The 26,795-nt window shown below is 40.7% G+C and overlaps 1 protein-coding gene across 3 annotated transcripts in view; it reads right to left on the bottom strand.

The window, feature by feature from the left end:
- PMEPA1 (prostate transmembrane protein, androgen induced 1) overlaps positions 1–26,795 on the bottom strand; it is a 66,925-nt gene that overhangs the window by 33,689 nt on the left and 6,441 nt on the right. Inside the window, exon 2 of one of the 3 annotated variants that reach the window (XM_038370294.2) lies at positions 25,635–25,747. The exons of the other annotated variants lie outside the window; for them this stretch is intronic. The gene's annotated coding sequence lies outside the window, so the exon portion shown is untranslated. The remainder of the gene's footprint in view (positions 1–25,634; positions 25,748–26,795) is intronic. 3 annotated transcript variants of the gene reach the window in all.

Raw genomic sequence — 26,795 nt, 5'->3', positions numbered from 1 at the left:
AAATACATAAATTACACTTCATGTAATAGCAACTGGTCTACCTTCACCGAGATGCAACCTGAATAGACATCATCCTCTCCTCTTAGGGCAAAAGGCAACTTAATGCAAATCGAATGGGTGTCTAAACCATTTTTACTGACAAAGGACAATTTTCTCGGAGAAGCACAGAAAGTTAAAAGCTTAGCCAATACAAGAACCATCTCCCCCTTCCACCCCAGTTTTATCATCTGTTTGAGAGCCGAGATATTTATAAAGAATAGGCAAAATATCTGATCTGGCTTAACTGAATTAGATTTACGATGCCTGTGATGCAGTAGAGATTAATGAATGTTCTTGACAGATAATGCTACCGGGCAACAATTTCAGCAAAACCCAAGTGTAAGGCTATGACTTTTAAAGATCTGATTTTATTATAAGATAGGGTAAAACTGGCTAGCCATTACAAAGGGCATCAAAAGCATGTTCTGAAGAGGAGGCAGTTATGCACACACAGTTTCTATTTTAGCTGCTTCATGTGGCAGTTATGAGTGGAGAGTAGGATTGAAGGGGGAGGGGGTTGTCTTTTAAATTCAAAATCGGATTATCTGTTTATTGCACCATAACATTTCCCTCTACTCCATTTGTGTCCCCCCCACCACTCATTGCTTAATTATTATTTTAATAAGACTGTTCCCAACTTCACAGCTTATTCTGCAATAGCCCAAGGGCTACAACTGTTCATTAGACAGAATTTCTGTTTTAATTGCACTGACACAGATGTGTTGGTTATCTGGAAGAAATTACTAAACTGAGCGGTAAAGAATGGAGCTGGATGCTTTTCTTCCCTTATGAAAAGTTTAATATTTTCCCCTATAAGAACAGCAGTGTTAAATGCATTGCAGGTTTTGCTGTCCAAATATGCAATTAGCCCATAATTGCTTCCTGTGCCCTATTCTGTCAGGTGTTACAGAATCCTTACCAGACAAAAGTATTGTATTTATTATAGTGTATGCAACTTAGAAGCCATTTATAAGGATGTTTTAGCACTGGTCAACATGCATCTCAAAAATTATCCTATATCTGTGCTAAGCTTTCGCTGGTTGGAATTGAACATACGGCCAAAAGGGCGTTTTATTTTACTCAAAGCGAGATGATTTCTACAAGGGTTAAAGTGCCATTTTTAACTTGAAGCAGTTTTAAATTTGGTGGCTTGTGGGTGCTTAGAAATCACCTCTCTATCTTCAGTGGAGCTACTCTTTTAAAGTGAGAAGGCAAAGATTTGTGGTGCTGCTCTGATGATGAGCCAATATGTATTTGCAGGGGGCCCAATCAGACTCACATTACACTCAGTTACCTCTTTCCATTGACGTTAATGGGACTGGGCCCAGCGTACGTATGCATGACGTGTGCTAGCCAGCAGGAACTGTAGAAAGTATCAAGATGCCAAATCCTGCTTGCATTCCAAAGTCAATTGGTTAATTTTTAGTGCAAGGTGAGCCAGACTGGGGTACAGCTTTTGGGAAGGAACGCAAGTCGCTTCACTAGGCTAATGCAATCACTGGCTAGGGTTGCTAACTTTCTAATGGCACAAAACCAAACACCCTTGCCCTGCCCTGCCTCTTCCTCGAGGCCCTGACCCTTCTCCAAGGCCCAGTTCCTCACTCACTCAATCCCTTCTCCCTCTCCCCCACCCTCACTCACTTTCACTGGACTGGGTCGGGGGTTGGGGTGTGGGAGGGGGTGAGGGCTCTGACTGGGGCCAGAAATGAGGGGTACAGGGTGCGTGAGGGGGCTCCAGGCTGGAGATGAGGGGTTTGGAGTGCAGGAGTGGGCTCAGGGCTGGGGCAGTGGGTTGGGGTGCGGGAGGGTCTGCGGGGTGAAGGTTTCAGAAGGAAGTTTAGATTCGGGAGGGGGTGTATGTGCGAAGACTCCAGGAGGGAGTTTGGGTGTGGGAGGGAGCTCAGGGCTGGGAGTTAGGATGTGGAAGGGGGGTGTGGGCTCCAGAAGGGGGCTCAGGGCTGAGGCAGGGGATTGGGATGTCGGCTCTGGGAGGGAGTTAGGGTGCGGGAGGGGGTTCCAACCTGGGGCCAGGGGTTGGGGTACAGGAGGGGGTTTGAGGTGCAAGGGTTTGGGGTGCAGGGTCCAACCGGGCGGGGCTTATCTCAGGCAGCTCCTGGTTGGCAGCACAGCGGGACTGAGGCAGGCTCCCTGCCTGCCCTGGCTCCGCAAGGCTCCCAGAAGAGGCTGGCATGTCCGACTCTTAGGTGCAGGGGCAGCCAGGTGGCACTGTGCCTGCAGGCACCGGCTTCGCAGCTCCCACTGGCCACAGTTCCCGGCCAACAGGAGCTGTGGAGCCAGCGCTCAGGACAGGAGCAGTGTGCAGAGCTTCCCTAATTGCCCTTGCACCTAAGGACTGCAGGGACATGCCAGCCACTTCTGGGAGCCATGTGGAGCCAGGGCAGGCAGGGAGCCTGCCTTAGCCCCGCTGCACCGCCAACCGGACTTTTAATGCCACGGTCAGCAGTGCTGACCAGAGCTGCCAGGTTCCCTTTTCGACCAGGCGTTCTGGTCGAAAACCAGATGCCTGGCAACTGTACCACTGGCTCAAGATATTTGGCCTAATCATAAAAGAGTTCCTCTGGCCAAAGCTCCATTTTGAACGATTATGTGTGTTTGTGTCTTTGTGGGTAATTGGTGGCACCTGGGCTCAAACAGTTGCCAAACTGGAATGGAGAAATTCAGAAAGTCACTCTTTGGCAAGACATTGAAAAACCAAATGTTTGAAGGGGACCCCCCAATACCTCTGTTTTTTAAAAATGGCTCTCCCCAATTCCAAAACCAGCTTTGCAGAACCCAGGCTTCTACTTCCAGCTTAGTTAAAGTACCTGGGTTTTAGAGCTGGGGTGGGGAGTAGGTTTACTGGATTTTGTTCCGCTTCTAACCTCTCCCAAGGTGTAAATTACCAGACAGATTTGCTCTGTAAAAATTACATCGTTTCTGCTTAACAATCAGGCTTCAAACCTGCCACAATTCTGCAGCTGTCAAATCAACCATGGAGTTTATATAGAATTCTTCCTTGACTCATTTTGGAAAAAGCCGGAGATAATAGCCTTAGATATCTGGAGAAATAGCTATCGGTTGTATTCTTTTTAAAGCCACTGTATTTGACATGACAAACCCCCCCACCCTCCCTCCCAAAATGCTCATAATTTCATTGTCCCTAGAATCCTGAAGAAGTTTCTTGTATATACTATCCTACATATGTGCACTCTACATATATGATAGGCACACACACATATAAACACAAAAGCGGGGCAAATCTTGAATCATTTTACTTCACAGAGAGTTTTGCCTAAATAAGCATTTCAAGATTTGAAAGCCCACTGTTACTATTAAATGGTTTTTAATTAAATGAAAAGAAGTACTAGCCTGCCAGTTTTTTTTGTCCTCTTTCCATGGGACTGTGATAAATGTGCTTCCAACACATTTATCTAACAATTTCAGTTATAAGGCAAATGGGCCAAACGCAGACTTTAGTAGCAGGGGCATAACTGGACCCAAACTGTCCAATGAAAGGTAAAGCTAGGGATGATCTAAGTTTAGGGGAAGCTGGACGGTAGGGGGCAGGGGAGGAGAGACACAGGAAAGACGTGCACTGAATAAAGCTAAAATTGCAGATTAACAATTCTCCTTCAAACAAAAACCATCTGTGATTTAAAGAAATAAAAATTAACAAATATTTCATCACAAATCTGCATAAAAGAATCAACAACTTTGTTGCTGGGAGTTTATTTGCTTTGTATCTGCTGAAAACCTTTGCAATCCCACTATTACATTCAATAAAGCCCTAAAGACTGAACCATCTTGTATGCGGTCTTCAAGAGACAGAGGCAGGTCAGCTGCATCCTTTATATATAAAGTCCTCTGCTGAGACCTGACTTCGTTTTGTATCTTGGTCCTAGATGCTTTTTGGCAGTTTGCTCTAGACTTATTGGCATAGGCTAAAAGGTTTTTATTTAGACTGTGTCAGCTGAGCATCTGTGCATGTAAGAACTGGAGTGGGAGTAATCTTGACTGTATTTCAAAAGCACATTTCTCTCTGGGAGCTGCCTTGATAATTATAAATCTGAGCATGTTTAAATAGCGGGGTTACTCCCACTGGCGGAGTCCCCGTTTCCTTTCCCAAGCATAGCTCCATATTCTGGGATGCTTTCCCTGATCAGTCAAGAGAAGACTGGCTGGGAACACTCCCTAACCTCTGATCCCCACTAACAAAAGGTAGAGAAAGCGTCTAGACCTTCAGTCTGAATGTGAGAGAAGGCAAGTATTGTATTGTGGAGATACAGGCTTTGCCTTAGAGAACAGAGGCTGCTATAGAAGGAGCCAGACTAGACAGGAAGGGAAGGAGAAAGCCAAAAGTAATGGAAGCTCCAGCCCTAATATTTGGTAAATAAAGCCCAGAACTACATCCCATCACAGTGAAAGAGTTAAACTACATTTGTCCCTTCTTAGCCAATCGATGCTTTGGGATAGTCTTCCACAACACAGGGTCCCTCTGGTCAGTGTTGCTACTCTCTAGGGAGTCTAGGCAAACAGCATTGCATCAAGTCTGCTAAACCCCTGGGGGCTGGAATTTGCTTGTCTGACTTAGTATGTTCAATTTAAATGGGCTTGGATTCCCCTTAGCATCTTTGTATTCTGCAGATCTCTGACAGCTCCACTAATGCAACCAATTCATGTTCAATTCAGTGCAGACTGTTACAGGAGAGAGATGCTCTCTCATTCAGTCTCTACTTTTGTCTTGCTGTTAGTCTAAAATAAAACATTTTGGGGAAATCCATTCTGATCCTGTGATTAGGATGCTGGCTTAGGAGTCAGGACACCTTTGTTCAAGTCCAAGCTCTACCCTAGATTTCTTGTGTAACCTTGCGTAATTCACTAAGTCTGTGCCTCCATTCCCCATCTGTAAACAAAGATAATAGTACTTTTCTACCTCACAGGGGTGTTGTGAAACACTCAGATACTACAATAATGGGAAATATACAAGCACTGTACAAGTAGAAACAGAGACCCACCAAACACCCCCGCAAGTACTTCCCCCAGTCTTAAGGAAATTGGGTTGTTACCAAATACTTAGAGTGTATTTTAGTACTCTTTTTAAAAGTATTTGAAAATATTACAGATGAGCAACATTTGGAATTTCCATCTTGTGGGAAATTCTGACATTTCAACAGTTTTTTGACCTGAATAGGGACGAAAAGTTGAAATTTCAAAATTTTTCATGGAATGGAAATTCCAAAACATTTTGATTCAGATATGTCAAACCATTTCATTTCACCATTTTTGATCAATACAAAACATTTTGACATTCCCAAACTGAACTGTTTTATTTCAGTTTCTTGAAAGAACCTAAAATGCTTTGTTTCAAATCAGTTTAACATTAAAACTGCATTTTCCATCTGGGATGCGTTGCCTCTTGGGAACTGTAGTATGGAAACCTGATGCCCCTATTCTCCCCTATGGGCCAGGCTTCCTGGTCAGACTACATTTCCCATGACATACTTTGGGTCATGTGCCTCCCATGATGCACCACAAAGAGCTTTTTCAGAAAGAAATCTGCATTTCATTATAAAAGCTCATCCCATAGGAGAGAATGGAGGCCGAAACGTCAACTCCTCTAAGGCAATGTGCCATAGGGAAATGCAGATTAATGTTTCATTTCAAATCAGTCCAATAAAACTTTCTGGGTCAATTCAATTAAATGAAATAGTCTGATTCAGCCCAAACCAGCACGAAACAAAAATATTTAATTTAGATTTTCCTGATGAAAAATTAATACTTTGTGAAAACTGCATTTTCCATCTGGGAATCTTCCATCGGAATGATTTTCAATCACCTCAAATAAATAAATAACTAAATAACTAAATAAAAATCAATTTATGCATGGGGAGCCAGTGCTGTTTTCTGTGATATCACCTGGGGAAATTACTGCCGTATCCAAATGTAAGTGGTATTTTCTGGATCACGAAAGCCAGTCAGCATGGCAGTGAAAGAAGAGGAGGATTTACACCAACTTATCCAAAAGTTTCCTTTCTTTCAGCACAGTGAAATCCACAGAACTTACAATGGGTCTTCGGAGCCCACTTGCAGCCCAGTCACTAAACTCAGAGATATGCCTAACAAAGAACCAGACAAATAAGTCAGCTTCCACAGCTGCAACAGAAATGGAGCCCTTATAACCAAATATATCTGATAAATAAAACATTAACTACTGACTATGCATATGCTTACTGCAGAGCATAAGAGCTTTGTTATTCACTTAGCTACCAAATGGTCAACCTTTATAAGTCCTACTATGTGAAGAAAAGAAATTTTGGGGTAATTGCATGAACATTTTTCTGTACTTCAGCACAGAAAAATCCATAGATCCTACAAAGAGGTTTTATCAATAGCGTGTAGCTATGGAGAGGAAAGAGTGTAGACTAATATAACCAAATATTGAAAGAACAGAGTGAAATAAAGAAATATGGACATAGGCCATTTACCAACTGACTGAGGCATTACAGGATTCAATTCCAGTCTTTTGAGAACAGTGACAGATGAGGCTTGGATTTCAAGCATTTTGATCCAAAGCCCAAAGAAGTCAACGGAAAGCGCATTTTTGCCTAGATATATATTTAGCATTGTGCAAACACCAATGTGGTTTCTAGCTTTTATGAGGAATGGTAGAGACTGGGAGGAGGAAAACTGTAATTCTGTCTCCTGTGATGAACGGGATATGGACTTGACTGTGGAGCAGAATGAACCACTTTGTCAGAATGAGCAATGCAGTTCCAGTGTCCACTTGGCCAAAGCTTCCAATTAAGATACTCGTCTGGTGGGTAGTTTTCTTGTAATGTTTACTAAGTCCAGTAATCACCAACTCTATATACCATATGGAGCCACTAGAATCATAACCCACGTCTGACACATCCATTAATGCCAGCCAGACCACTCTTGAAATATTACCAGGAAATTGCAGGTGAAATATGCAAATGTCTAAACTGAGTAACCAAGCAATCTTACTGCTGTAAGATTTGTCCCCTCACCCCACTCCTTTCCCTTCCATTTTATTGCATATACTGACTGTATCTCATCCAAAATAGGACTACAAGCTCTTTGGGGAAGGAATCATCTCAAGTTCTCACGTTATAAAATAAACAAACATTTTTTGAGAAGCCACTGTGAAGACAGTAAGAGCTGCTTAGTTTTTCGTTGCCATATATTTTGATGGAAGGAATTCCCAAGTGCCTCATTCAGCTTCCTGGTTCTCTTTTGGAAGCAGAAGTTCTTTAGCTCTATATCCATTGTCCCACGTCCTTTAAAAGGATAAAGCCAGAGATTCAAACATCAACTGAATTTTTGAGAAAGAGCCCTGCAACCAAACTAGAAGATTTGTACTAGGTATTCAGGAGTCAGCAGGCAAAAGTGGGAAGAGAAAAAAATAAAAGCAGTTAACTATAAAACTCTCTCAGATCAGTCTTACTTGAAATAGTATTCCCTGCCTGGTGCTTGTGTTTTGACCCCTTGCATGAAGAGTTTTAAGAGATTTATCTCAACATCCAAAGAGAGATGTAGTTAGGGATTATCCAGCGAAGCCAGCACAGATCTTGGCTAATGCTGCCACTGGTGCTATTGTGGTTGTGCAAACTAACAAGTGTTTTAATGCCAGGTTGTCACAGCTAAAGGGCAAGTCATTAAATGCAAAGAAGGTTCCATTAAAAAAATCCCCTTTATTTGAGTGCAACATGGGGCTTGCATAGAAGAGAGGGACGCTTCTCCCTCTTACCCCTGCTCAGTCAAGTGTAGTTTTTAGTGCATCCTCCCTTAGAAGTGAAAGCTTGTCATTCCCTAAAAATGCAGCTCCACATGCCCAAGAATGCCAAAAGAGGCTTGCAGGCATCTCTGTGTGGATTCTCAGGGGAGGTTTTTCTGTGCAAGCTATAGAATAAATCATGTTTTGGATTTGGAGGTTTTTGCAATATAGGCACAATCTGTAGCTGCAGTCAGGGGCCCAGACAAAGCCTCTGAGAATAACCATCTGACAGAGGGAGTTTTGTGTTGCAGACTGCAGCTTTTAAGTGCCTTACAAGTCTTCTCTTGTTTTTTTCCCTGTGTTCTGCAGTCTCCCCTTTTTGTGTAACATTTAAGTAAAAGGTTCTTGGGTGGGGTTTAAAAAAACAAAACAAAAACCCTGGTCAGCCATTAATTTGAATTTGAGTGAAATTAGGTTCATGGTAAGATTATTAGAATGCCTTATGTTATATTCCAAACAACCTTTTTTTGGATAACTCAAGGAAATGTTAGGCAAAGGAGCCAAGACGTAGTGAATCCAGAAAATAATTAACTGTCATTAGAAAGACTCACATTTAATCCTCTTCTACCCCTATAGAAAGACAAATTCTCAGCAGAATCTTTTCAAAAGGGGGGAGGGGGAGAAGTGATGCCAATAATGAAAATTAAAAAAAAAAACCCACAAAAAAACAACTTGAACTAGAACAAGGCTCTGCTCACATGCTACAGGAGAAAGATAACTGGTGCAAGTTTGACAAAATTAAAACCACAGTTGAACACCTGGGCTTTCTGGGCTGGTCCAACATATTTACAGAAAGCTTCTAAACAGCAGAGAATTTGGAAGTATTTGGTGCTGCATTAAAAAAATATATATATATATTTTTTAAACAAAACAAATCCCTATCAGATTTTAATAAGTCTTTTCCTCACCTGATACATTGGCTACATCTGTTCTTGACACTGCTCCACACACCAGCTATTTCCAACCTGGGGCTCCATTCTCTGTAGCCCAGCTCCTTGAGTCATTATTTCCACCAATCCAAAGTGAGTGCAAAGCCTTATTAAGAATGGTGGCTTTTCACAGCCACTTGGCACTGGTGAAAGCGATTAGTTTGCCCTGGACCTTGTAGAATCTGGACTTTTTTTTTTAATAGAATCATGCATAAAGCTTTTTGGTCACAGCTTTTGATTGAGGATTTATTTATAAATGGTTTATAAAGGGCTAACAAGTGATTTATAGGGTTTAAAAGCATGTTACAAACATGAGTAGACTGTGTTATAGATGATTGATTATAAGCCAAGGTTATAAACAATCTACTGACTTGTCAGGCTCTACACCAATTGATTCATAGATGTTTTAATAAATAAATTTCCTAACACTCTGTAAACTCTTTATAAATGGAACCTCAATATAAAGGATTAACTTTTAAATATACGGATTTCTGCAAGTTATGTTTTAATCAAAGAAGAAAAGATGTTTTATATTTAGGGTAAATTAAGGTAAAACCAATGCCCAAATTTAGGTCCGTGAACCCCATAAATGTAATTATAACATATTCTTCAGAAAGCAAAGAGCATTTTGCAAGCAGCTTCAGATCATATCAGAGAGTCTGGTCTACTAGGTACTTGGGACCAAATTTTCGTGGGTGCTAAATAAATACTTACAGCTCCTACCAACTTCAACTGGAGTTGTGGCTTCCCAGTACTTATGAAAAATCAGGTCACTGAAGTGCACACACGTCTGCCTTCATAGAATGCACAGAAGTGTTTCCTCATTAACCAAAGTCTAAGTTTAGAACAGGAGCAACAAATAGAAGAGTGATCAAGACTTTAAGGAGAACAGGAAAATTAGCACTTTAATACTAGACAACAGTGGAAGTTGCAGGTTACACATGATAGCTCCTAGGTCTGTCAAACAATGGAAGGAAAAAAAAAAAACTATGCAGGTTTGTAGAATTAAATAGATCAGTTGGTACAGATGGTTCCTCATAATATTGCAGCCCTCTTGCCACACCCAATATGTCAAATATCTACTGTCAAACACATACTATTTCATTAATAGCGTGACAATGGGATTTACACCCCATTTCCATTGAGTGAACTATGAAAGCTGTTTGTAGTCCAGCAACATACAGATAAGCTTCATAATTAGATCTTGTCGCTCTTGAAATATTTAACTTGCCCAGTTTACCTGGAAAGGTGAGACCAGGATTTGGTGCCTGGATACATTTGAAAGAAAAACAAAAACACAAAGCACCATACAAACATAGGGCCGGAATGGACCTTGAGAAGTCATCAGGTCCATCCCCCTGCACTGAGGCAGGACCAAATAAACATAGACCAGGAGTCAGCAACCTTTCAGAAGTGGTGTGCCGAGTCTTCATTTATTCACTCTAATTTAAGGTTTTGCGTGCCAGTAATACATTTTAACATTTTTAGAAGATCTCTTTCTATAAGTCTATAATATACAACTAAACTATTGTTGTATGTAAAGTAAATAAGGTTTTTAAAATGTTTAAGAAGCTTCATTTAAAATTAAATTAAAATGCAGAGCCTCCAGACTGGTGGCCAGGACCCTGGCAGTGTGAGTGTCACTGAAAATCAGCTCGCATGCCGCCTTTGGCACGTGTGCCATAGGTTGCCTACCCCGACCGAGACCATCCCTGACAAGTGTTTATCCAACCTGTTCTTAAATATCTCCATCTTCCACAACCTCCCTTTGAAGCCTAGTTCAGAGCTTAACAACGCTTATAGTTAGAGAGCTTTTCCTAACATCTAACCTAAATCTCCCTTGCTGCAGATCAAGCCCATTTCTTCTTATCCCACCTTCAGTGGACTCTGCATATAAGGTTTCAACATATTTAAAGACCATTACCAGGTCACACTTCAGCCATCTTCTCGCAAGATTAAACATGCCCAGCTTTTTTAACATTTCCTGAAAGGTCAGGTTTTCTAAACCTTATATCATTTTTGCTGCTCTCCTGTGGACTCGCAACTTTCCTAAAGTGTGGCACCCAAAACTGGACACAATATTCCAATTGAGTCCACACCAGTGCTGAGCAGAGCAGGACAATTACCTCCCATGTCAATATATATATAAAAATTATATAAAAATAAAATATTCCTGTAAATACACCCCAGAATATTAGCCTTTTTTGCAACTACACCATACTGTTGACTCATTCAATTTATGATCCACATTAATGTCCAGATCCTTTTCAGCAGTTCTACCCCTACCCCATTTACTCACCATTTTGTAATTGTGCTTTTGCACTTTTATCTTGCCGATTTCAGATCAATTCTCCAATTTGTCAAGGTTGTTGTGAATTCTAATCCTGTCCTCCAAAGCACTTGCAAAAACACTAGTGCCATCTGCAAATTTTACAAGCATACTCACCACTCCATTATCAGGAATAAAATATTGATTAGTACCGGATTCAGGACTGACCCCTGTGGAACACCACTAGATATGCCCTCCCAGTTTGACAGTGAACCACTGATAACTACTCTAGAAGTACGGTCTTTTAACCAGTTGTGCACCCACCTTATAGTAATGTATCTGTACTCCTACCACCTTAGTAGCCTCACCTTTGTAATTCCCATACAAGTAGTTATTTGCTATGTTTTGGGGCCTGATTTTCAGAAGACCTCAGGAAATTTGAGAACTTAAAATATCTCTGACCCTTAGTGCCATTACCCCTGCAAACTTCAGTGATACTATTTTTTTTTTTTTACAAATTAGTTTGTTCCATTCCTGTTAAAAAAAAGTACTGAAAAAACGCTCTTTCCAAATGAGCTGAAGTTATAATGAATGAATTCCCCTTTTAATTCACTGTTATACCAGTACAACTGCTTACCCAGTAGCACTTACATCCAACACCAGGTCAGGACTCATGGCTTAACCTTGGAAGGCTTAGATAAAAATATACAAACTTTTCAGGCCTTATCTAACACGTTGGCGGTCAGTCACCCTTCTCCTTCGCTCCCAGCCTATCAGAGCCTTCCCTATCATCTCCAGTAACAACAACCTCTTTTACCTTTTACATTGTGTCATACAACATTGGTGGCCTCAAGTGGGAGATTCTCATGGGCTGTCTGTCTATCTTGGAGTATCATGTCTTCTGTACAAAGGCCTACACTGCACCTGTTCTTACCCTGGGAGAAATCCCAGGAATCTTCACTACTAGATTTTGAGACAGCTAGCATTTCAGAAAAGGCAAAGGCCTCCTAAGATACTCAAGTAGTGGTGGATACTTACAATGATCTGAAGAAGACTTTAGCTTTGGGCGGAACATAAAAATTTGCACTAATGATTTGTAATAACAATAACTGAATGTTGTAACTGAAAACACGTGACCTTCAGATGGGCCAAGAATAATCTAGGCACTAGATCAAAGACTGAAACTTCAGCAGGTCACGCAATCCTGTCATGAGTTCAACTGAAGGTAATGCTACAAATATCCATTTCTAGGCTGACCAATTGATTAAACAGCTAAGTGGTCTCAGATACCTGATCTAGAGCTCAGGTAAGGTGCATCATTTAGGTGATCATCCTTGGACGCAGGCTTGCTTTGATCATGGCCATGATGCAGCACTTGGATATAATGGGTAGGGAGCTACTATGTCATGTCCCCTTAAATATAATGTAGCATATTATGTGAGACAGAGTTGCGGAGTTCTGCTGTATAGGATGCTGCAGATTCGTAAATCTGTGTTTGACACAGCCCTAGAACACTAGTTGGACTTCCATTAGAAATTAGCACTTTGTTAAACCCTGCCTCACACCAAGCAGGAAGAAATCCTAGAACACCAATAAATAAAAAATGCAAGTTTTTTTTATAAACAAGTTTTTTAAAACAAAATACAAGTTTTTGTATAAAAATAAAAGTTTTGTATAGCACTCACCAATGACTCAAATGGAGGTTTCCTAGAAAGGCGTTTATTAGTGATCAATACAAACCTGCTAGATTATAGATAAAAGGCTTTGAATTGCTTATTTTCTTTATGTATTTTAATGCAGTATTATTTAGTCTCAATTCTTAATTAATGTTATAACCAGTTTGAGCATCTGCTTCCAATTATTAGCACAGGTAAACAATTTCGGCACCATTGTGATATACATTGAGTTCTTTCACTCATGTAGCCACAATTCACAGAGCGGGGGAAAGAAAAGAGTAGTAATGTCCTGCTAGTGAGTGTTTGGTATCTGCAGATAAAGACTACCAGCCTTGCATAGTAGGAGATTTTTTGAATTAGTCAAAATTTGACGCATAAACAGGAGGGCAACACGTGCCATAGACATCAAACACACTAAGGCAGGAGAGTCAACACCAAAACTAGCAAATCAAAGGCGGCATTACACCTCTCTCTCCTCCCAGCCTTCCCATTGCAAGATGGCAAGTGAGAAGCGCAGGAAAGCAGTCTAGGAAGCAATTTAAAAGGTTATGTTAACACAGCCTTTCTCCTGAAAGAGACCTTTAAAATTACTTCCAATGTTCCTGAGAGGACAGAGATAGGCAACTTTTTCCTAGAAAGAGATTAAGGGTCAGAGTGTCAGTGTAAATTACCGCAGTAGCTAAACAATTTGGGATTTCTAAGCTCAGAGTCTACTCACTGCTTTTAAGTCACTCTGTTTTACAGGAGCAAGTTCAGATACACTGCAAATCAATTCCTTGTTCACAGAAGGAATTAGGAAGTTATTTTGTAAAATGTAAACTGTACCCTCCATTTCCTTTGGGCAGATGGGACTTCACTGGGCAGTGTGCAATAGTGGCACATGTGTATGCAATAAAGTTTTAATTGGAAGCAGCATCTCATAAATTTATCATGAATGGAGAGAAAATGAAAAGAAATCTTCCAAGCTCAACACCCACTTGTTGTGACAAGTTCTATCCGCCTCCTTGATCTTTTTCAGCCTGCTGGTGAAGTGAAGATACCCAACTGCTTTCAATTTCTAAAACCTACAAAAATAGCTAGATATAGGATGAGTCCCACTTGGGATAGGTGATATGGGATTAGAAAGCAGTCACTGGTCACTTCCCTTCCACACCACTTCAAATTCAGCTTCAGGTGCTTATGTAGCCCACTGCTGAGTGTGTTACCAGTCCCCTACCTGCTCCCTGCCCCCATGCCAATCCACAGAGGATGAGTTGTTACAGCCGGTAGCTACAGAGGCTGGTTCTTTAGCTCAAGCTGTAGCAGCTCATGCTTTTAGCTCTCGAGGTTCCTGGTTCAATCGCTGATGTGTCAGCCAAGAGGGTGGCCATCACTCATATGCCACACAGTGTACACACACATTATTTGCCCCTATGACTTATCCACAATGTTTTGGGACTGGCCGTGGTTGGGTGGCAGATGCTAGTCCGGGGTTTGTGTCATCATGCGGGGTTTTAGGAAGTTATGTCCTGCCTTTCTCCCTGGCCTTGTCTGGCTATACTATGCTCATATTTGTCCATTAATTTGTATAACCCATTTTACATAGTGCTAAATATGAGTGGGGCTATCAAGGAACAATGTTCAAAGTGAATTCTTGCAAACGATTTAAGCCACCACCCTTTCCTCTCCTTTCATCCCTTCTAGACTACTCATTGTTAGAGAAAAGACCTGAGCACTGCAGAACATTCAGTGAATTGTCATCATGGATCAGTGCCCAATCACTTCTGTGGCTGCACTACTACTGAACAACCCTCTAAACCAGTGGCTCAATCAGCACCCAGCCCATGTGACATCCTCAGGGCCATACAGGTAGTATGTATATTGTATGGATGCAACCCACATAACACAGAGTCAGCTGCATATGCAGCCCACAATGGTAATTAGATTGAGAACCACTGTCCTAAATGGTGCCCCACAAACTCCATCTACAAGCAGGAACAGGTAGTTATATTGGCTTGGCCAACACCTGCTGCTGCTAGTGGTTTCATCTTATACGGTTTGTACAACTGAGTGTCCTGCCAACAAAACAGAGGTGTACACAGCTTAGGTGGATCTAAAAAAAAAAAAAAAAAGTCTATGTAGGGGCAGCCATGTTTCAAGGTCCAAAATACATTTGGCACAAGATATGTCCGTATAACCTCCTCCTGGATAAGCTCTTTTGTTTTAGTCAATAAGGAGAGTTCAAAACAAGCAAAGCCTTAATATTCAAAGGACTATGAAGTGACAACCTCAGCAGTGAGACTGTGGTGGGGAGGGGTCTCTCCTCTTTCACTTCCACTAGAGCCCACTCCAGGAACTGACACTGTTGAAAGCAGTTTCCCAGTAGTTTGTTATAGAGGGCAGGGAAATGCAGTGAATAAACCTTGACTCAGATTTAGTTTGGAACAGCCCTTCCCCATTCTCCCTGCCAGGGCTACCAGAAGGCTCTAGCCAGCACAATCCCATGTGGCTAGCAAGGAACTCCAGGTCAACCACCACCTGGTTCTTACGCCCTAGAAGCAGCAGCCTCCTTCCTTCTAGAGGGCTGGCTCACTTCTTCCCTGCTTTGTAAAGGCACAGTCACCTATTGATGTAGAGAAGTTCCTTACAGAGAAGCCCGTTGGTTTAACAGCAATGAGTATTCTCAGATCTCAAAATTAAGAGCCTTTCAGAAATCTCTCTCTTTCTCATGAGTGTAGATTTAATGCAGGATAGCTATTCCAGAATAACTCCATGCGTAGACATGCCCTAAGACGGATACGATTAGAGGAGAAAAGAATTGCCAATAGGCACACAGCAGGTCATCGGCCAAGCTGGGAACCAGGGCTTCATGCTGTCTTCAAGGTGGATGGCCATCCTAAAAAGTATATTAAATTTCAAGAAAAGGGCTTTTCAGAAATAAGCTAAAATCCAGAGATTTCAGTGACAAGGTTGAGGGGAGACTACGCTAGCTATGGATTGCTCATATGAGTCTTTAGCTTTCATCAGTGTTTGTAATCAGCACAGCCTTTGGCAGGCAAAGCCAATATGCACTGATCTACTGCAATAGTTTCCCTGCCGTACCTCAACTTCCTTTTTTTTTTTGCCCCCTTCCTAGAAGTCACTATTGCTGCATTTCTTGTATTGGTTAAGATGCTGCTCAGAAAAGAAACATGGTTTTCCCCCTTCAGAGGCCTGTGCATCCGAGGAAGTCATTGTCTCACCCGGTTACCCCTTAGCCAAAGTTGAAGACAGGCCAAACAGACTCCCAGGACAGAGAAAAATTGTTAAACAATGGGTTGAATAAAAGGGAAGGAGTGCACATCACACTATAGCTGTGCCGATGGATGTTTTGCCCTGAAGGCCTAGTGCCTAGTTTCATGGGCAATACCTGGTAAGCAAGCCTAGTTAAAGAAAAAGAAAAGAAAAAAAAAGAGGATGCTTTGGATGAAGGGCCCATGTTATGCCCCTCCAGAAAGGAGAATGAAAGGCTTTATATGGCAACAGGAAAGTGTGTCTAGCTGAATGTGAGGCTGCAAGGTCAAAGCATCATATCCACGGTTTCCTTTGTCCCTCAATTCCAAAAGGGTTGGGTATCAGCCACAGAAAGTGTCAACTGACAGTTGTTTGAGGCAGGGGAAACTTGTATTCAAAGGGAAGTCCCCTCCTGTCCTTCCCAAGATGGGCAAACAAAGCAATCCAGGCTCACGCTAGTCAGACAAGAGTGCCTACAGCTACTAAATTATCCAACTACTTAAACTAACAACATTGATCAAGCTAGAAAACTGAGCTTCAGCTTTTGGCATCAGTACAATTAGAGAGTACAGCTGCAAGAGAGTTTGCATTTTTCACCTTCCAGTTGTTACAACAATTAACAAAAAAAAAAAGTCTTTACACTCCACCTACTGCCAAATACTGAGAGAATGAACATTACAGATATAGTCTGGCTTGCAAATACAGTGAAGAGTAATGTCATCTCCCAGCCTTCTTAAAAAACAAAAAAGCAAAACAAAATATAACAGATGTATTTAGTTTGGAAAACAACAGGAAATGTTTTTCCTAGAACTTTATTCCTATTATCTTAGGTTTATTGTCCCCCCCCCCCATGATGCCCATCATATTTTCAGTTCAACTAAAGTGATCAGGATACAGGATATTATGACATTAACATTAGAAGCTATAAAAACCATTGTGCAACAGACCTACTTACCTATTTTTGTAACACCTAATTTCAAATTTTGCTTAGATTTGTTGTTGTTTTTTTTTTTTTTTTAATTTAAGTGGGCCTGTGCCTTGCACCTGAGATCTTTTTTTGGAAGAGACTGGCTTGGTTTAATGTAAAATTAAAACAAAGCTGCAGTAAAAAAATTCTTCAACATATAGTCAGGGAAGATTCACACACACAGAGCACATTCTGATCCTACCTATGCCAAGTGAAAAAAAAAAGAATGTAGGATGGCGCAAGATTTCTTCAAAGCCATAGGCTCTTTGAGACTGAAGTGCATTTGTCATCTGGAGTGCAACAAAGCTCGATGGTCAAGTGAATAAAAAAGTTCCTTAATGTGCAGGTACAACTGCTACTCTTATTCAAGAGCAGCTAGTTCTTTACTCATTACTCCTACTTCGGGGCCCATTCCCCTCTTGCTCCATAACTGAAAAAATTAGACCCATTCACGCAGGTTTCCTTCAAATCTGAAATACCTTCTTTCAGAACTTACATATCAGTGAATGCAGCTTCTATTAAAAAAATACTAATAAAAGGACATAGTGAATTTATCCAACTCAGTTTGTCCATTATGTTCATTTTTCCTCACAACTCAGGCCTGTGGCAATGACCGACACGTCCAACGAGAACCGTATTTTCAGTAACACTACCCTAGAATTCTGCATGATTAAAGTCCTCGGCAAGATATGATGGCAAAAGCTGCAGCAAGAACAATCTGTATACACTGTAAAGTATCAGTCATTCCAGGGTTGGAGAATGAGTCTTCATTGCTTCATTCACAACCAAGATCATTAAAAATATTAAACTACTTGTGAGGGTGGGGCACGAGGGGGAGACAAACAAGAATATTTTAGTCTTTGAAGTTACTATATACCAACAAGGTATATAGTACCACATAGGAAAAGTACTTTCCCTTAAAAAGTCTCCACTATAGGCCTAAAACAAGAACAAAGGAGATACTGTATCCTAAACTAGAAACAATTAAAACCTAAGCTAATTTTCATTCAGGAATGAGTGAAATAGAATAATGTGACTTATGGTTAAGTATTATAAAGTATAACTTTATTGGACAATGCTGAGCTCAGTTTGGAAGGGACCAATGTTATATATGCTGGGGTCTGTTATTGGAGCCAGTGGAGCACACAAGCCAACTGAGACACTGAGTAGCGGTGGAGGGAGGCTGTTCGCTCTCTCTCAGATGTGGGGAGGAGGCGAAGGGGAACCACAGCACTTCCTACACCTGTACAAAAGGTTTAGGATTTGGTTTTCAGAGGAGCCGAGCCCGTGCAGCTCCCATTGACTTCCCTGGAGTTGCAGGTCATTGGTACCTCTGCAAATTGGGCCTATAATGCGCACGTTTCACATCACTGTCTTCTCAAAGCACGAGCAGGTGTAAAGTGGCATCAAGCCTACCATGCGCCAACAGACCAGAGCAAATGCAGAGACACCAGAAAACTTGGACCTACTGAAGCCAATGGCAACACTCCCAGTTACTTAAGAGGGCCAGGATTTCACTCCAAGTGCTTTACCGAGAACTAGAGAACATTCTCTGCTCAGAAATCCTTCCTCCCACAATGTGGAAACTGGAGGGCCAAGACCTCGCTGAATTCATCTCAGCTCCACAAGGCCCTTGATCAAACCCCTTCCCACCCAGCTACCCCCTTTGTGCATGTGATTAACAGAGAGCACAGCTGCTGTATTGTGGGTGCTTCTGCACACATGTGATGGCAGCAAGGGCCTTTGTATTTTAAGCCACTAACTCCATTCAGGGGACCCCACCCTTGGCCACATACACCAAAGGAATGTTCAGATTAGCCAAGTCTGTGTGAGTAACTCCACTAGACATTAGTGTGTGTCTAGGATCAGCAACAGCAGCATGTGGAATGCAGAACAGGTGAAGTGTGTGGAGACCAGGAGAGGTTTGGGACTTCACTATGTTTTCCATTTGAAGGTTTAAAACCAAACAACAACAAAAACTCCAACCCAGCGCATTAAAGGTTGGATTTTCAAACTTTCTCAACATAGAGTTAGATCAAAGCTGAGCATTTAGAAAAAAAAAATCTCACTTTAAGAGCATAATCCCTAGTCCTGGGATTGAGAACAGTTAAGTATTTTCAGAGGTTCCAAGAACCCGCAGCTCCCACTAAAGTCAGTGGAAGCCACAGGTGTTCAGCACATCCGAGAATCAGGCTACGCTTACTCAGGATCCTAATTATGGATTTAGAAGCATTAATTTAGGTATTCAGGTTTGAAATTTTGGCCCCAATGTTCAATGGCTAGAAGTCTCATGGGACTTGATCCAAATGGCATTGCTCCCTCCCTCCCCACACCCTGCAAGTAAGTCTAGCACGTGACTTACCCAGTCTGTTAGTTTAAATAAAGTGGGAGAAGAATGCAATTCAGACATCAGAAGAGATTCATCAGTGTTTGAGCAAAAGTCCAGGTCAGTTCTCCTCCTGGAGTATATTTCCTGTTTGGGCCATTTGTGGGTGCACACACAGCAAGTATACAAAAGAGCCAAGATGGTCAGGGACACAACCCCATGCTCTGTGTGGCCCTAAACCTCTGACTGCCAGAAGCTGGGACTAGATGAGTGGGGATGGATCACTTGATAATTGCCCTGTTCTGTTCATTCCCTCTGAAGCATCTGGCACTGGCCACTGTTGGAAGACAGGCTACTGGGCTAGATGGACCATTGGTCTGACCCAGTAAGACTGTTCTTATGTCCAGCTAGTCAAAGTGTTTAAAATTTTCAATTTCAAAAATTGATGAAGTTTGTGCCAGATTATTCCCACTTCTCAGTCAGCCCTAGTGCACATGTTCAACTTACTGAGTAATCAAGCCACTGATCTCTAGGCTTCAATGTACTCTTATGTAAGCGAGGTGCACCACAGATGTGACCAAACCAACCCCTCCTGGAAAGGGGTACCCTTGAACTTGGGCATGTTGCAAATTTCATGAACTACATTCAGTGTTGCCATTCAAGCTCATCTCCAATGTAATGCTTATCCATGTCCCTGTGAGAGGTATTTATAAAGCACTTTGAGATTTGTCACTGCAAGCGTGACGTCTTGTATAACAATACACTTACTTCTTGCATGAAGCATTTCAGTTTAAGACAAAAGAGCTATATATGACCCTACACCTGCAGCAGAACTCATTGGCTTCATGGGTGCATGAAGATTAGAGAGGATTCCGTGGCCCAAAACCTGCCTCTTAGTCCTTTCCACATTGCTAAGCTGGTCCTAGTCGATAGACAGCAAGAGGAAGGATGGTCCAGTGGCTAGGACACTAGTTTAAGATTTAGGCGATCTGGGCTTAATTCCCTGCTCCACTCTGCGTGACCTGGACAAGTCACTTAGCCTCTCTGTGCCTCAGTTTCCCAATCAGTAAAAGTGGTAATGATACTAGAACCTCACAGGGCTCTTGTGACAGTAAATACATTTAAGCCTGTGAAAAGCACTTTGAGATCTACTGAAGGGAAGCTCTATAAGAGCTAGGTATTATTATTACTACAGCATCTGTCCCTTGATACTCTTATTAGGACTTTCCCTTCTCTCCTATTCGCCGCAACCCCCCTTCTTGCTTCTGGCAGCACAGACAACAAATGCCATGGCGTTGCCTGTATCTGGCTTCACTACACGTCTAAGCAACGCTGAGGCAACTCTGAATCCCCCAAACAGAAGACAGAATGAAGGAGTTTCTATCTGAGCAGAGCACAGTTTGAATATTTGGTGCACTTAGCACTGATGCATTCATTCATTTGAGCGCAGAGTGAAATCAATTCTCACCACTAGTCAAATGCAAAGGAGAAAAAGTCACTCCAGAATAGATGTCCTGACTAGAACCAGCTTTCCACTCAAACAGGTAACACCAAGGAAGCCAATGGAGCAGCATCTGAGAGGAGAATCAACCAACTTGCCCACTGTGTTTACTTTTCTAAGCTGTTCCATGGAAGTTTTGCTAGATGTGTAAAAATGGAATGCTATCCCTGCTCATGAACAGGCAAGTATTGGCCCAAATTCCGAGTGCAGTGGAATAATGGCATATACCAGTGCAACCCTGGATAACAGAAAGCAAGGGTTAAGCCATTATCTACAAAGACAATTAATGTCAGCCTCTAGATTTTGAGGTAGGTTAAAGGGAACTATCATTATAGTTATGTTTGTTTAAAAAAAAATCACAATCTCAGTAAACTTAGGTCAGATACACTAAGTGGAAATGATAGCATTTTAATGTAATCTATTGTAATTAGCCCTAGCAACAAGCAGAAAGTGGTTTTTAAGTAATGGTTAGTGTTGTTTAACTGGTTACATTCAGCAGTGAAATTGACACCTATTCCATCATCCTTAATACACCCACTTCTTTCTCCGATACCATAAATAGATTAGAAAAGTTTCTGCAGATGGCCATGACCCCATTTGTTTGTGCACTTAGCCATGTATGAATCACTCTTGGCTTCTAGCACTACTCTGGAATTACTGAAAGATAACTAGTCAGCACAGACACCAATAAATGAATCATGCTTTCCACAAGACCAAACCTTTGGGCTTTTACAGACACCAATTACAAAGTAAAAAGAAAAGAACAAAGAAATTACTCAGTCTGTTTGCACAGTGTCATGCAAAGTTGATTAATAGTTTTACAGAATTATTACTGACAATGTTTGCAGGAGCTTACAATAACAAACTGTCTACTTGACATTTTGGACAGAATGTGAATAAAAGCGATACAAGACCAAAAAAAACCCCCCAAAAACAAACAATTCCTGCATATATCCTTGCAAATTTATATAGATTTTTGTAATTAAATATTTTCACTTTTAGTAACTTTAAAACTGTTGGTTAATAAACAGCTTGCATGTACGTATTTAATCATCAAGCTAAATTCTACTTGTTGGATTGCATGAGTCGCGTTTGCAAATGTGGGCAATTAAGTTGCACCTGCTGAAGGGTAATTCCATATTACATGCCCAAATTTTCAAGCTGCAGATGCAAACAAACAGTACTAATAGCCTGGCATCAGCAAATATGTTTGCACATGTAAATGCTTTTGTGCATGTATTTTAAGTGCTAAATTAGCCATATATAATTGAGAATCATGGTCAATTTTATTAAGTGATTTGCGCAGTATTGTACGTATATTGTGCATGCATGCACACACACACAATTTGAAGGCATTACAGAAATACACAAATACCCACAGAATAACTTCAACAAGCATCTTGAGAAGTTAAAAATTCTGTGCTAGATCTCAGTGTGAAAATCTATAGTCCAACTGTCATTACAACGCATCTCAAAAAAGAAAACTAACTCTTCTAAATACAGCATAAATGCACCCCCTTATCAAATACAAATTCTAAAGTTCAATGATACTGTTCTACTGTATAAATTATACATGACTCTCTCAAAAAATTTTCTACACATATCACAAAATTACTATCAGGTCATAAAACAGAAAAAAGGTTTAGGAGGACTCAGTGCTAATATCAGGCACGTGAGCACGCATCACTTGTAAATTCAGCTACCATGCTTGCAGGTTTTACAAGACACATGGCCATGTGCGACCATAAGTCCAATTTCAGCAACCAGTCTCAAGTACATGCACAGCATAATAAAGTCAAATTGAAGGAAGACATTTTAGTTCTAGAGAAGGGTGCAGAAAGATACAAGTTAAATAGACACAAGACCTTGTTTGTCCTAAGGCATTCATATGGGACTAACTATTACATGGCTCTGGAGACCTGGGTTCACGTGCTAGTTTAGATTACAAATGGAATGGAGCTGGTCTCTTCTGAACATGACCTGACCATGACCAGTGCCCACAGGCAGAAAGCTACCAGTCTGGGGCAGTAGGACATCTCTGCCCTAGAAAGTCCTGTGACTAGTGCAGTAGAAAAGCAACCAGTCAATACTAGAAGGCACTGGTGAAGCTATTTGCAAAAGCCTGCTTTCTAGGCCCTCATCCTTAAGGACATCAGTTTCCCAACCAAAAAATAAATTTTGCACAGATCAGCTTCAAGAAAGAAGGATTAAGAAGTAAAATAAATTAAACCTTTTTAAAATGTCTTCTGTGTTTCTATCCATCTTTCTTCTAGATAAACCTGGATCCACATTACATCCATCAAACACAACAGTCATCATTTCTCATGTGTGAGAGATTGTGTGTGTAACAAGCACCCTAGACTTTTTCTGGGGACCAATTGTTAATTTGATCAGGAAGGTGAGGTGGAGGATGTAGAAAAGATTCTGAACAGCTAGAGAAAACCAAGCAAATTATTTGTACAAAGTGCCTGACATGTTCATTTAAGTCACTATCTTCTAATATGTGAGAGACAAGACTAAGCAGTTTTAAGTGTCCTATTTAGGGAGAAAAATCTAAATCAGAGACCCCCAGCATTAGGTAGAAGGTAGACAGTCAAGATAAGTCCTGTATAATATACAGTGTTCAAAATGCTAGTGCCAGTTTAGGTTTCTCACTGGAGAAAGTTAGTGTATTCAAAAGAAACTCAAAGCTTTGATAATAAATTAACAGCTCTACTAATTTCCTGTTTGCCATAATCATGCCGTTAGGAGGTATACCACTACATGTGATGAGCTAGAATTTTTGCTGGCTCCAAGGTAGATAATAAATAATAATTCTTAGCACTTATATAGCACTTTTCATCAGGAGATCTCGAAATCCTGTATTTTACAGATAAGGAACTAATAATAAATGTCTGGTAATATGTTTTTGCTATTCTTTTTAATAAAAAACAAACCTCAGCATTACAGACTTAGAAAGAAAATTATGAAAAATGTTCATTACAAAGAAACATTTAAAATGCAGATCAAAGTGCTGTCTTCTAAGCTATATTCCTTGGCAAACCATCAAACCCCTGTTTACCTGGAATAGTTACCCAAATCCTCTGAATAAGGATGACAAACTGATACAGCTGAAATGTATCTGAAAAGAGATACTGCCTCCTCAAATTATCCAATAGCCTTCAGAAAGTCCATTGAGTTTATTTTAAGTCATTTTTGGCAGCGTTAAGCAAGTTACCCTTTACCAAAAAAATAAAAATAAAATGAATCCGTAGTCCTTGGGAATTGTTGAAAACACTTAAAAATCAACAGGTATACAAATGATCTCTGTCCCACCCCGTAAATGACTATGCTAGCCTTTCAAATACTAACAATATTTGTCCAAACACATACAACACTGTACAATGTAATATTCTGCATTTATACCTTGATCACTCTTCAAGGAATTCAATCAAAGACCACTAACTGTTGCAACAGTGAAGTAGGGAAGAAGCTACAGATGGAAATGTAGGCACAGTGAGATAAAGGATCAAATCCTAGTCTCACTGAAGTTCAATGGAGTCTTGAGATGAAATCCTGGTTCCTCTCAAATCAGTGGAAAGACTCCCATTGACTTCAGTTGGGCCAGGATTTCACCTTTCATTGACATCAATGAGACAGGGATTTGATTCCAAGGAACAGATCCTCAGCTGGTGTAAACGACCATAGCTCCGTTCATCTCAGTGGAGCTATCACCATTTACACCAGATGAGGATCTGCCTCAAGTGACTCGACCAAGATCACCCAGCAATTTAGTCACAGTGCCATTCCCTCTAGCCCCGGACTCTAATGGACGAACTGGCACATTCCCTCTCTGGATCTTGGTCTTAGTGCTAGCATACAACTCCCATTAACATTAATGGCCCCTTTCCTGCATGTTTGTTTAGGAATATACTCATGTGAACAGAGAATATACATAATGCAGCAGAGGGCCCCTTGTATATCTCTACTTGTATGCCTTCCATGCCAGGAGTTGCTAGTAACAAGGCAAAATAAATACTGCTGATAACAGACATATTGTAACCATCTGAACCAAAGAACTTAAAGTACTGGATTAGAAAGTGTGCCACACATGCCATTTCTTTATAAAAAACAAATGTTCTTCTTGAAAGATGGTTTTTATTTAAAAACCATTACAAGTAAATAGCCCATTAGCTGATTAGAGTTACTAAATTATAACTGGTAATATTAAACTGAAACAAGACCAACACCTGCGACTGTACAATTGTTTACCGCATGGGAAAAAAATCTAGATCATCACAGTTACTGTCTGTGAGAGTCACTGTATATTTACGTGGTTCCCTTGGAAAGGCCTTTTCTATCCATTTATAATTTGGGTTTTCAAATTCATTTGAGGATTCCATTGAGCCTGCCAGCTCTCTGACCAAGAGATTTTTGAATTTTAGCATGTTCGGAGAGCAACAGCAAAAGAAAAACAATAATAATTTAAAAGGAGAACTTTCTTCTTTTAGGCACCTACTCCTTACATTTTCAAAGAAATCAGGAGAGTCGGGCTAAATTCTTTTTTACAATATTGAAAAATGTGGAGAAAACCTCAGTCCCTACGTAATCTAGCTATTTATCAAATGCATTTCTACAACATCCATCAGGCACCCCAATTATTAGTATTCGAGAACCTGATACAATTTCAGTACACCTAAAAATAATTTTAAAAAGACTTATTTGGTGAGTAACACATACCCTCATGACACAGAGTAACAAAACTTATCGTGTCAAGTATTCTCCTAAATCTATCACGATATCGACCAAAAAGAAGAGTTAGTTGTATCATGTCAGTGCTTTGCATTATACATGAATTCAGGTGCCCCCCTTCCAATGCATGCCACCTGACTTTGACCCACCTTGTGGTATCAGGACATGGAGTACAGCACAGAAGAAGAAGAAAAAAGTCTGACTCTCTTTCTTTTAAATGTACTTGATACTTGTTCTTCCTCCATTTCTTTTATAATCAACACTGAATGAAGGGAATAAAGCACAAAGATTGAAGTCATTGTCCTGGGGCACATAATAAATCATCATTTTAAGACCCCTGTGATATCTAGGCACAGTAGGAAGTGAAAAGTAAATTATAATTATGCCTTCACTGAAAAAAAGAAAAAGTTTTAAACACAGAGCTAGCTCGAGATTCCTATGTAAAATACCAGTGGAGACAAAGCACTGGTAGTTCTTCCCTTAAAGTAGCTACAACCTGTTCTTTGCCTGCTCTTGGATTTTACTGGAGATGGCTATCTTTGTAAAAACACCCTTCCCCCCTTGAAGACACAACCAAAGAGAGGCAGAACTCTCCTAACTTTGGTTTGTACATATCAAATTGAGATTTCAGCGACAAAGTAGGCTTTGTGTAAAGAGACAGCAGCTTTTTAAAAAGCTGGTAGCAGACCTGTGCTGTTTATGGGCCATTCGCTGACATGTACTGGTCTTGTTTACGAAAACTTTAGTCAAAAACTATATTATGTGACAGAAAAAGTCAATATTTTAGTAACTCAGATTCTTTCGGTCAACAGAGGGCAACAGGTCAAGTGCTGCCATTGACATGGGATGTCAATGATGACACACATTTGAAAAGAAATAGTTTGGGGGCGGAAAGGAGACATGATACTAGGGTGAGCCATCTGTATTTGGTTATTAAACTCAAAAATGCAAAGATTTAAAAGTTCTACCTTCAGAAAGAAATCCACTCAGATGGTCAACTCAGAATGGTTTAAAACCAGCAATCTAAGCCACTTTTAAATTTGTGTATAACGTCTGCTTTCCAGCTGTAAGGATGTCAGGAGAATGTTCTCATTTCCTTACAGAATATTTTAACTACTTTAATAATAAATAATAATAATAAATCTCCAGAATATTTTGGTTAACATCGGTAAAAGAAAACCGACCAGTTCCTTACTCACTGTGAATAATAATAGCACCTTACCCCTTAAGCATTCCCACTGAAGTCATTAGTGTTTTTCACCTGCATCACGCTAGCATATTTAAGTTCTAGGAAAGCACAGAAGCATTCT

This window comes from Dermochelys coriacea, chromosome 13 (assembly GCF_009764565.3).
Source record: "Dermochelys coriacea isolate rDerCor1 chromosome 13, rDerCor1.pri.v4, whole genome shotgun sequence".
Taxonomy (NCBI): Eukaryota; Metazoa; Chordata; order Testudines; family Dermochelyidae; genus Dermochelys; species Dermochelys coriacea.
Note: the sequence above shows the minus strand (reverse complement) of the source record. Positions and strands in the feature narration are given on the sequence as shown.